Consider the following 12,999-nt stretch of genomic DNA (forward strand, 5'->3'; position numbering starts at 1 on the left):
GAGCTTTCTAATACCTAACCTTTTGGGGGGGCAAATTTTCAGATAACATTGCACTGAACCAGAGATCAAATTGCCAACATCCGTTGGATCACAGAAAAACCAAGAGAGTTCCAGAAAAACATCTACTTCTGCTTTATTGATTATGTCAAAGCCTTTGACTATGTGGATCACAACAAATTCTGGAAAATTCTGAAAGAGATGGGAATACCAGACCACCTGACCTGTCTCTTGAGAAATCTGCATGCAGGTCAAGAAGCAACAGTTAGAACTGGCCATGGAAAAACAGACTCATTCCAAATTGGGAAAGGAGTACGTCAAGGCAGTATATTGTCACCCTGCTTATTTAACTTATATGCAGAGTACATCATGAGAAATGCCAGGTTGGATGAAGTGCAAGTTGGAATCAAGATTGCCAGGAGAAATATCAATAACATCACATATACAGATGACACCACCCTTGTGGCAGGAAGCAAAGAGGAACTGAAGAGCCTCTTGATGAAACTGAAAGAAGAGAGTGAAAAAAATTGGCTTAAAACTCAACATTCAAAAAACTAAGATCATGGCATCTGGTCCCATCTCTTCATGACAAATAGATGGGGAAACAATGGAAACAGTGACACTTTATTTTTTTTGGCTCCAAAATCTTTGCAGGTGGTGACTGCAGCTGTGAAATCAAAAGACGCTTGCTCCTTGGAAGAAAAGCTATGACCAACCTAGACAGCATATTAAAAAGCAGAGACATCACTCTGCCAACAAAGTTTCATCTAGTCAAAGCTTTGGTTTTTCCAGTAGTCATGTATAGATGTTAGAGTTGAACTATAAAGAAAGCTGAGCACTGAAGAATTGATGCTTCTGAACTGTGGTATTGGAGAAGACTCCTGAGAGTCCCTTGAATTGCAAGGAGATCCAACCAGTCAATCCTAATGGAAATCAGTTCTGATTATTCATTGGAAGTACTGATGCTGAAGCTGAAACTTCAATAATTTGGCCACCTGATGCAAAGAAGTGACTCACTGGAAAAGACCCTGATGCTGGAAAACATTGAAGGCAGGAGGAGAAGGGGATGACAGAGGATAAGATGGTTGGATAGCACCACTGACTCAATGGACATGAGTTTGAGCAAGCTCCGGGAGTTGGTGATGGACAAGGAAACCTGGCATGCTGCAGTCCGTGGGGTTGCAAAGAGTCAGACACGACTGTGCAACTGAACTGAGTGACATCTAGAAAAGCACTAAATCTCTTCAGGTTGACATCAGATTCTCATGAATAGCAGAAAAACTTTTGTAAAATGAGCCCTTAATTGTATTTAATTCCATCTTCACCAAATACCTTATATATTGACTTCTTTCCACTGCCTCTTTGGAGCAGTCTCTCAGAGCTATCTGAGGTGTTGCCTCCTAGGCTGTAATCCTCATTTTGGCCCAAACAAAACTGAAGACAATTGTCTGATAGTATCTGTATGGTTTTCTAAGTAAAATATCATGTCATCTGCAAATAGTAAGAGTTTCACTTCTTCCTTTTCAATCTGGATTCCTTTTATTTCTTTCTCTTCTCTAATTGCCACAGCTAGGACTTCCAAAACTATATTGAATAATAGTGGTGAGAGTGAGTACCCTTGTCTTATTCCTGATCTTAGAGGGAATGTTTTCAGTTTTTCACCATTTAGAGTAATGTTTGCTCTGGGCTTGTTGTATATGGCTTTTATTATGTTAAAGTAGATTGCTTCTATGCCCATTTTTTTGAAGAGCTTTTACCATAAATGGGTGCTGAATTTTTTCAAAAGCTTTTTCTGCATCTATTGAAATTATTGTATGGTTTTATCTTTCAATTTGTTAATATGGTGTATCACATTGATTAAAGAATCCTTGAACCAGGCAGAATGGCCAGAACCAAAAAATCCACAAACAACAAGTTCTGGAGAGGGTGTGGAGAAAAGGGAACCCTCCTACACTGCTGGTGGGAATGTAAATTGATACAGTCACTATGGAAGACAGTATGCAGATTCCTTAAAAAACTAGAAATAAAACCATATGACCCAAAATTCCATTTCTAGGCATATACCCTGAAGAAACCAAAACTGAAAAAGATACATGTACCCCAATGTTCACTGCAACACTATTTAGAATAGCCAAGGCCTGGAAGATGAATGGATAAAGAAGATGTGGTACATATATATAATGAAATAGTACTCAGCCATAAAAATGAACACATTTGAGTCAGTTCTAATGAGGTGGATGAACATAGAGCCTATTATACAGAGTGAAGTCAGAAAGAGAAAACAAGTATCATATATTAATGCATGTATTTGGCATCCAGATGGACGTTACTGACAAAACTTTTCAGAGAGCAGCAATGGAGACACAAACAGAGAACAGACTTATGGACTAGCATGGGGGAAATGAGGGAGAGGGTGAAATAAATGGAGAGAATAGCATGGATGCATATACACTAACATATGTAAATAGATAGACAATGGGAATTTGCTCTATGACTCAGAGAACTCAAACTGGGACTCTATAGTAACCTAGAGGAGTGGGAATGTGCACGAGGTGGGAAGGAGATTCAAGAGGGAGGGGACATATATACACCTATGGTTAATTCATATTGATGTAGGACAGAAATCAAAGCAACATTGTGAAGCAATCAATCAATTAAAAATAAATATTAAACAGAACTTGCAACTCTCACATTGTGCGTCTTTTTTAGTCAACACTAGAAAAGGCCAAAAAGTGGATAGTGCCCCTATTTCTAGAAATCCCCATCCCTTCCCCCAAATAGTTAGAATAATCCTCCTACTCATTAGCCTATAAAATTACCCAACCCTATAAAAACTAATAGCCCCATAACACCATACCCTGGTGACCCTTGCCTTCGAAGATTGTCCACACTCTGTCTATGGAGTGTTTATCTCCCTGAATAAATCTTCTTTCCCCCTACTGTGGCTCACTCTTGAATTCTTTCCTGTAAGAAGCCCAGAACCCACATTTGGTGGCTGTCCCAGGGACTCAGACATAACCTGGGATGTGATCATGCTCTCTAGTCCTACTTTCTTTCCTGCAACACTAGGGAACTGGATACTTGTGATATTGCAACTTGGAATAAAATATATATATCTCCCTTTTTCTGGCACAGAACTCCTAAAACCCTTGCAATTTCTTGTGCTGAGAGTAAAAATGGTATCTTTTGTTATGCTAATAAGGTGATTTTAGAAGGTAGGGAAGGATGAGGGCTGGCTTGGTTGCCAAGATAAGCAAGTGATAAGAGAGGTGGCACTTTCAATCCCATCCCCAGACCTCTGAGGAGGAGAGAGGGCTGAAAATGGAATCAGTCTTCAGTGGCCAGTGATTTAATCAACCATACCTAGGAAAATGAAGATTCCATTAAAAATAAAAGGATGGGGTTTGGAGAACTTCCAGGTTTGTGAACTAGAAAAATTTCATATACCACAGTGCTGGGCCCACTCTCCACAGGGACAGATTCCCTTTGCTCAGAACCTTGCACTCGGTATTTGTTCCTGTAGCTGCTGTTTCCTAACTTTTAATGTGCTTTGTAATAAACTGGTAATATAGTGAGTAAATTGGTTTTCTAAGTCCTGTGAGCCATTCTAACAAATTAATTGAATCCAAGTGGTCATAGGAAGCTCTAATTTTTAGCCAGTTGGTCAGAGACACAGGAGATAATCTGAACTTGCAACTGGTATCTGAAGCAGGAGGGGCTGAGCCCTTAACCTGTGAAATCTGATACTATCTCTGGTTAGATAATGTCAGATTTGAATTTAATTTCAGTATCTGGTGTCAGACAATTGCTATCTGGTGTCAGATAATTGCTTGGTGGTTGTAGGGGAAAATTTCCCACATGTTGGAATTTCATATACAAACCTTAACACTCAAAGTCCAGCCAGGCCTCAAGTGCCATTCTTTTTTTTTCCCCAAGTGCCATTCTTATATACCTCCTTCATCAATGACACCTCCAGAAACCCACAGGTTGGGGAGGGGAACTGAGGAAACCAATTAACTTGAAGGCTTCCCTTCAAGTACCATTTATTCTCTAGTACATTCTCTGAATAGAATGATAACAAAACTGATGCTCGGATACTTGAAGGACTTGCCCAAGGTCTCAGACCTTTTTTTTTTTTTTACTTGGAGGTTCAAGAATGACTTTTTTTTTTTAATAAATTTATTTATTTTAGTTGGGGGCCAATTACTTTACAATATTGTAGTGGTTTTCTCCACACACTGACATGAATCAGCCATGGGTCTACATGTGTTCCCCATCCTGAACCCCTCTCCCACCTCCTCCCCCCATCCCATCCCTCCAGGCCATCCCATTGCCCCAGCCCTGAGCACCCGTCTCATGCATCGAACCTGGAATAGTGTTCTGTTTCACATATGATAATATACATGTTTCAATGCTATTCTCCCAGAACGTCCCACCCTCACCTTCTCCCTCAGAGTCCGTAAGACTGTTCTATGCATCTGTGTCTCTTATTCTGTCTCGCATATAGGATTATCATTACCATTTCATACCTTTTTAAAATTATTATAAGGTTAAGAAAATCACAAGCACAAGTCACTGACTCAACAAGATATAGATATGGACTGTACTGTAGATGTGGAGTAAGTTGCCCACTCGAGTATCCTTGACTGAGGATCCCAGAGACAGGAGTCATGGGGTTTCAAAGAGTCAGATACAACTGAATGACTAAGCACATAGATGTGGAAGATACTACAGATGCTGAAGAACTTATTAAAGAATGTGAAGAAATAAATAATATGGAAAAATGTCAGAATATACTATCACTTGTTGGAACTGAAACATTCACTAATTCAAATGCTCAGTTATTATAAATTATTTAAGTGAAATGTTTCACCACTACTGGATTTAATCAATGGCAGAAAGAAACTACTAAATTTATTCCAATGAATGAAGCTGTTCTGCCTGGTAATATTAGGAAGAAATCCAAATATTAAGGCATGATTTAGCAGTGGTACTGTCTAATATTCAAAGAATGAAAAGATAAAAGGAAAAACAGTAATTGGATATATAGCAACAGATACTGGAATCTCTTAATTAACTCAACTATGAAACATCACATAGTGGCATTTTTCTGAGTTGAGAAACTTTAATAAGCTGAAAACAATATTTAATATAAAACAATATAAAGAAAAACTCTTAATTACCTTGCGTGAGTTTCTAAAAGATCATTTTCTTATACTTGATAGAAGATTGAAAAAGACACGAGAAAAACCAAATAAATAACCTAACTTTACACCTCAAGCAACTAGAAAAAGAAGAAATGAAGAACCCCAGGGTTAGTAGAAGGAAAGAAATCATAAAAATTTGGGCATAAATAAATGAAAAAGAAACAAAGGAGACTATAGCAAAAATCAACAAAACTAAAAGCTGGTTCTTTGAGAGGGTAAAGAAAATAGACAAACCATTAGTCAGACTCATCAAGAAAAAAAGGCAGAAGAATCAAATCAACAAAATTAGAAATGAAAATAGAGAAATCACAGACAACACGGAAGTACAAAGGATCATAAGAGACTATTATCAACAACTATATGCCAATAAAATGGACAACTTGGAAAAAACGGATGAATTCTTAGAACACTATAACTTTCCAAAACTGAACCAGGAAGAAATAGAAAATCTTAATAGACCCATCACAAGCACGGAAATCAAAACTGTAATCAAAAATCTTCCAGCAAACAAAAGCCCAGGACCAGATGGCTTCACAGGTGAATTCTACCAAAAATTTAGAGAAGAGCTAACACCTATCCTACTCAAACTCTTCCAGAAAATTGCAGAGGAAGGTAAAGTGCCAAATTCATTCTATGAGGCCACCATTACCCTAATACCAAAACCAGACAAAGTTGCCAAAAAAAAAAAAAAAGAATACTACAGGCCAATATCACTGATGAACATAGATGCAAAAATCCTTAACAAAAATTTTAGCAAACAGAATCCAAACAACATATTGAAAAGATCATGACCAAGTGGGCTTTATTCCAGGGATGCAAGGATTCTTCAGTATCCATAAATCAATCAATGTGATACACCACATTAACAAACTAAAAGATAAAAATCATATTATTATCTCAATAGATGCAGAGAAAGCCTTTGACAAAATTAAACATCCATTTACAAAAAAAAACCCCAGAAAGCAGGAATAGAAGGAACATACCTCAACATAATAAAAGCCTTATATGATAAACCCACAGCAAACATTATCCTCAATGGTGAAAAATTGAAAGTATTTCTCCTAAAGTCAGGAACAAGACAAGGATGCCCACTCTCACCACTACTATTCATCATAGTTTTGGAAGTTTTAGCCACAGCAATCAGAGAAGAAAAAAAATTAAAGGAATCCAGATTGGAAAAAAAGAAGTAAAACTCTCACTGTTTGCAGATGACATGATCCTCTACATAGAAAACCCTAAAGACTCCATCAGAAAATTACTAGAGCTAATCAATGAATATAGTAAAGTTGCAGGATATAAAATTAATATACAGAAATCCCTTACATTCCTATACACTAACAATGAGAAAACAGAAACAGAAATTAAGGAAACAATACCATTCACCATTGCGACAAAAAGAAGAAAATACTTAGGAATAAATCTACCTAAAGAAACAAAAGATGTATATAGAGAAAACTATAAAACACTGAGGAAAGAAATCAAAGATGACACAAATAGATGGAGAAATACACCATGTTCATGGATCGGAAGAATCATATGGTGAAAATGAGTATACTGCCCAAAGCAATCCACAGATTCAATACAATCCCTATCAAGCTACCAATGGTATTTTTCACAGAACTAGAACAAATAATTTCACAATCTGTATGGAAATACAAAAAACCTCAAATAGCCAAAGCAATCTTGAGAAAGAAGAATGGAACTGGAGAAATCAACCTGCCTGACTTCAGACTACACTACAAAGCTACAGTCATTAAGACAGTATGGTACTGGCACAAAGACAGAAATATAGATCAATGGAACAAAATAGAAAGCCCAGAGATAAATCCACACATCTTTGGACACCTTATCTTCGACAAGGGAGACAAGAATATACAATGGAGAAAAGACAATCTCTTTAACAAGTGGTGCTGGGAAAACCATGTGTAAAAGAATGAAAGTAGAACACTTTCTAGCACCATACACAAAAATAAACTCAAAATGGTTTAAAGATTTAAATGTAAGAACAGAAACTATAAAACTCCTAGAGGAAAACATAGGCAAAATACTCTCTAACATAAATCACAGCAGGATCCTCTATGACCCACCTCCCAGAGGAATGGAAATAAAAGAAAAAATAAACAAATGGGACCTAATTAAACTTAAAAGCTCTTGCACAATGAAGGAAACTATATGCAGGGTGAAAAGATAGCTTTCAGAATGAGAGAAAATAATAGCAAACCAAGCAACTGACAAAGAATTAATCTCAAAAATATATAAACATCTCCTGCAGTTCAATTCCAGAAAAATAAATAACCCAATCAAAAAATGGGCCAAGAACTAAACAGACATTTCTCCAAAGCAGACACACAGATGGCTAACAAACACATGAAAAGATGCTCAACATCACTCATTATCAGAGAAATTAAAATCAAAACCACAATGAGGTACCATCTCACACCGGTCAGAATGGTTGCTTTCAAAAAGTCTACAAACAATAAATGCTGGAGAGGGTCTGGAGAAAAGGGAACCCTCTTACAGTGTTGGTGGGAATGCAAACTATTACAGCCACTATGGATAACAGTGTGGAGATTCCTTAAAAAACTGGAAATAGAACTGCCATATGACCCAGCAATCCCACTGCTGGGCATACACACTGAGGAAACCAGAATTGAAAGAGACACGTGTACCCCAATGTTTATTGCAGCACTGTTTACAATAACTAGGACATGGAAGCAACTCAGATGCCCATTAGCAGCGAATGGATAAGGAAGTTATGGTACATATACACAATGGACTATTACTCAGCTCTTCAAAAGAATGCATTTGAATCAGTCCTAATGAGGTGGATGAAACTGGAGCCTATTATACAGAGTGAAGTAAGTCAGAAAGAAAAACACCAATACAGTATATTAATGCATTTATGTGGAATTTAGAAAGATGGTAACAATGACCCTATATACGAGATAGCAAAAGAGATACAGATGTAAAGAACAGACTTTTGGACTCTGTGGGAGAAGGCGAGAGTGGGATAATTTGAGAGAATAGCATTGAAACATGTATATTACCATATGTGAAATAGAGTGCCAGTCCAGGTTCAATGCATGAGACAAGGCGCTCAGGGCCAGTGCACTGGGACGACCCTGAGGGATGGGGTGGGGAGGGGGGTGGGAGGGGGGTTCAGGATGGGGGACACATGTACACCCGTCGCTGATTCATATCAATGTTTGGCAAAACCACTATAATAGTATACAGTAATTAGCCTCCAATTAAAATAAATAAATTTAAAAAATTGAAAAAGAAAAACATTGTCCATTCATGCCTCCTTTGTCATGTATTAATTGACCATAAGTGCCTGGGTTTATTTCTGGGCTCTCTATTCTGTTCCATTGACCTGTGCATCGGTTTTTGTGCTAGTACCACACTGTTTTGATTACTGTAGCTTCATAGTATAGAATGAAGTCAGGGAACTTGATTTCTCCAGCTCTGTTCTTTCTCAATATTGTTTTGGCTACTTGGGGTCCTTTGTGTTTCTACAAATATTTTAAAATTATTTGTTCCAGTTTTGTGAAACATATTCATGGTATTTTCATAGAGATTTCATTAAATCTGTAGATTTCCTTGGGTAATATGGTCATTTGAACAATTTTGATTCTTCTAGTCCAAGAATATATATATTTCCATTTATTTGTGTTCTCTTCAATTTTCTTCATCAGTGTCTTATAGTTTTCCAAGTAAAGGATTTTTGACCCCTTAGGTAAACTTATTCTTAAGCATTTTATTCTTCTTGATGGTAAAAGGATTATTTCTTCTGTTTCTCTATCTGATTAAAAATGGGTGGAAAACCCAAATAGATATTTTCCCAAAGAGGACATGAAGGTGGCCAACAGGCACATGAAAAGATGCTCAACAGCACTTACCATTAGGGAAACACAAGTCAAAAGTACAATGAGGTATCACTTCACACCTGTCAAAATGGCTATCATCAAAAATAATACAACTAACAAATCTTAGCCAGGATGTTGAAAAAGAAAACCCTTATACACTGCCAGTGAGAAAGCAAATTGATGCAGTCACTAGGGAAAACAATTTGGAGATTGTTAAAAATAAAAACCAAAAACTAAAAATAGTGCTAACATATGCTCCAGCAATTCCACTTCTAAGTATACATCCATAGAAAACAAAAACATTAATTCTAAAATATACACACACCCTGATGTTCATGGCAGGATTACTTATAACAGTCAAGATACGGAAGCAATCTAAGTGTCCATCAATAAATGAATGAATGAAGACGTGTAGTATATATGTGTGTGAGTGTATACATATACAAACACACACAATAGAATATTACTCAGTCACAAAAAGAATAAAATTCTGCCATATGCAGTACTATCGATAGACTTAGAGGATATTATGCTACATGAAACAAATCAGGCAGAGAAAGACAAATACTGTGTGTTATCACTTATATGTGCAATCTAAAAATACAACAAACTAGTGAATATAGCAACAACAAAAAAAGCGGCAAACTGATATCCCACATGCCATGGGGCAACTAAGCCCACACACCACAACTAGAGAGGCCGAAAACTGTGAAGAAAATCCCATGTGTCAAAACTAAAAACAAATGCAGTCAAATAAATATTTTTTAAAGCAGCAGACCCACAGATATAGAAAACAATTAGTGGTTACCAGTGAGCAGAGTGAAGGGGAGAAGGGTAATGTAGGGGTATGAGATTAGGAGGCACAAACTATCATGTATAACCTATAAGGATATATTGCATAACACAGGGGACATGGCCAAAGTTTAAAACCATAAATAAAGCATAATCTTTAAAAATTGTGAATCACTATATTGTATACCTGTAACATATATTATACTGTTGCTGTATTATATGGCAACCATGAAGTGAAATGAAGTGAAAGTCACTCAGTCATGTCTGACTCTTTGCAACACCATGGACTGTAATCCACCAGGCTCCTCTGCCCATGGAATTCTCCAGGCATGAATACTGGAATAGGTAGCCATACCCTTTTGCAGGGGATCTTCCCAACACAGGGACTGAATCCAGGTCTCCTGCATTGCACGCAGACTCTTTACCATCTGAGCCACCAGGTACTTGAATAAAAAATAGAGAAAAAAAATTACAAAATCAATGGCATAATTGATAGCACTAACATGAAATGTTGGCAATTCATATAAATAGATTATTAGATGTCCCACATGATCCATATGTCAAAATTAGTGATTACCTTCGCCCACCTTATAACAAGCTAAGACATCTAGAAGATTCAATCCAAATAAAATTAGAATTCTTCCATCAGTAAAAAGATGGCCTTTATTCACATAGTACTTAAAGAATCCTGTTATGAAAAAATAATAGAAACACTGAGGACTACCTGAATAAAGAACATGAAATCAAAGCACTTAGTCCAATCTTAAAATGATATATGCTGCAACCCAATTAATTTTAATATGGTTCTTTCAATTCAGTGCTTTGTTGTTTTAAACTGTATGAACAAAAATGAAAATTAAAATATTCTAGACATAATCATTGAAAAACTTTGAAAGTACCTTACTTCATGCAATATTCTTTTAAAATTCTTTGTTGCTTTATGATATTGCTAATGCAATATTATCCATTTAAAATTTATGACAGTTTATTTTAAATATTTTGATTCCATTTGATGCCTAGGTCATTTCTATAGGAATTATAATGGAGAGACCATTTTATTTGAAGATGGCTCTAAAATTAAAGTAATATCTGATGATAAAATAGCAAAATTTTAAAATATTTGTCAAATATATTTCATGTATACTGCCTTACATTAAGATGTCAAAAAAATAGAATATAAAACACCGAAGGATAAAGTTAGCATGAAAACTATGGATAAATTTAGGATGAAAACTAAAACTATGTTAATGTGTATTATATATCAAGTGGCATTATATATTAAACTACTCTGATTCTGTTCATTATTATCAACAAAATTGTGTTCATAGTTCAGTTCAGTCGTTCAGTCGTGTCCGACTCTTTGCAACCCCATGAACCGCAGCATGCCAGGCCTCCCTGTCCATCACAAACTGCTGGAGTCTACCCAAGCGCATGTCCATTGAGTCGGTGATGGCATCCAACCATCTCATCCCCTGTCGTCCCCTTCTCCTCCTGCCCTCAATCGTTCCCAGCATCAGGGTCTTTTCGAATGAGTCAGCTCTTCACATCAGGTGGCCAAAGTATTGGAGTTTCAGCTTCAACATCAGTCCTTTCAATGAACACCCAGAACTGATCTCCTTTAGGATGGACTGATTGGATCTCCTTGCAGTCCAAGGGACTCGCAAGAGTCTTCTCCAACACCACAGTTCAAAAGCATCAATTCTTCAGCACTCAGCTTTCTTTATAGTCCAACTCTCACATCCATACATGACTACTGGAAAAACCATAGCCTTCACTAGACGGACCTTTGTTGACAAAGCAATGTCTCTGCTTTTATATGCTGTCTAGGTTGGTCATAACTTTCCTTCCAAGGAGTAAGCGTCTTTTTAATTTCATATGTACATAAAATTGTATTAATCTTCTGTGACTTTTCTGTAAATAAATCTCTCTAATTTAAAAAGAAAAACAGAGACTTCCCTGGTGGTCCAGTGGTTAAAACTTCCAGCTCTTAATGCAGGGGGCCAGGTGTGATCCCTGGTGGGGGAGCTAGATCCCATATACCACAACTAAGAGCCCACATGCAGCAAGGAAGAGCCCACATGCCACAACTAACACCTGGCACAGCCAAATTAATAAATGAGTAAGAACAAAAACAGGGACTTCCCTGGTGACACAGTGGTTAAGACTCAGGGCTTTTACTGCAGGGGACTGGGTTTGATCCCCATTCAGAGAAGTAAGATCCTGTAAACCATGCAGCACAGCCAAATAAATAAATGAAAAAATAAACAACCAAACCAAAAACAAAACCAAGCAACAAAGTGGAAGCAAAACTAATTGTGAAGGTCCTGGTAATCATGGCAAGCATGGCAGCTTCGTTGGATCTATAGTCCTGAATTAGATCTGTAACAAGAAAAAATAAAAACTATAAAGGAAATTATTGAGACCACTGAAGAAATTGGAATACAGACTGTAGATTAAAGAATTGCATAAATGTTAAATTTCCTGAATTAACTGTATTATCACTACCTAAATGTACATCCTGTTCTTAGGAAGTATACATGGTATGATGTTTGCAACCGTCTCTCAGATTGGTGAGAAGAAACAAAAATATTTACATATAGTGGAAAAGGCCAATGCAATACACAAGTGCTCAGTCGTGTCCGACTCTATGCAACCACAGACTGTGAGCCAAACTCACAAGATGGTGGAGTAGAAGGATGTACACTTATCTTCTCCTGTAAGAACTCCAAAATTGCAACTCATGGCTGAACAACTATCAACAGGAGAATGTTGGATCCCACCAAAAAATGATACTCCACATCCAAGGGCAAAGGAGAAGTCCCAAAAGATGGTAGGAGGGGCAAAATCACGTTTAGGATCAAATCCCATAACTGCCAGAGACTCTGGGGGGGCTCAAACAAAACCTTGGGTGCTCCAGGATCCAGAAGCCCCACAGAGACTGAGCTAGACCCGCCTTTGAGTGTTTGAGTGTCTCTTCTGGAGGCATGGATCAGCAGTGGCCTGCCACAGGGACAGGGGCTCTTTCTGCAGCAGAACTGGGTCACCCAGTGTGACCAACCATACAGCTCCTGCGCAGATGGCCTACAAACTGCAGAACAACCATATCAAAGAAATTCTTGCACTTTTAAAAAAGGTCT

The 12,999-nt window shown here is 37.4% G+C and overlaps 1 pseudogene; it reads left to right on the top strand.

Annotated features, from left to right (window-relative positions):
- Nucleotides 1-4,697: 4,697 nt before the first annotated feature.
- LOC145528622 (centromere protein K pseudogene) lies at nucleotides 4,698-10,514 on the top strand (annotated as a pseudogene).
- The last annotated feature ends 2,485 nt before the right edge of the window (nucleotides 10,515-12,999 follow it).

This window comes from Giraffa tippelskirchi, chromosome 12 (assembly GCF_054371585.1).
Source record: "Giraffa tippelskirchi isolate mGirTip1 chromosome 12, T2T-mGirTip1v1.2.pri, whole genome shotgun sequence".
In the NCBI taxonomy this organism is placed as follows: domain Eukaryota; kingdom Metazoa; phylum Chordata; class Mammalia; order Artiodactyla; family Giraffidae; genus Giraffa; species Giraffa tippelskirchi.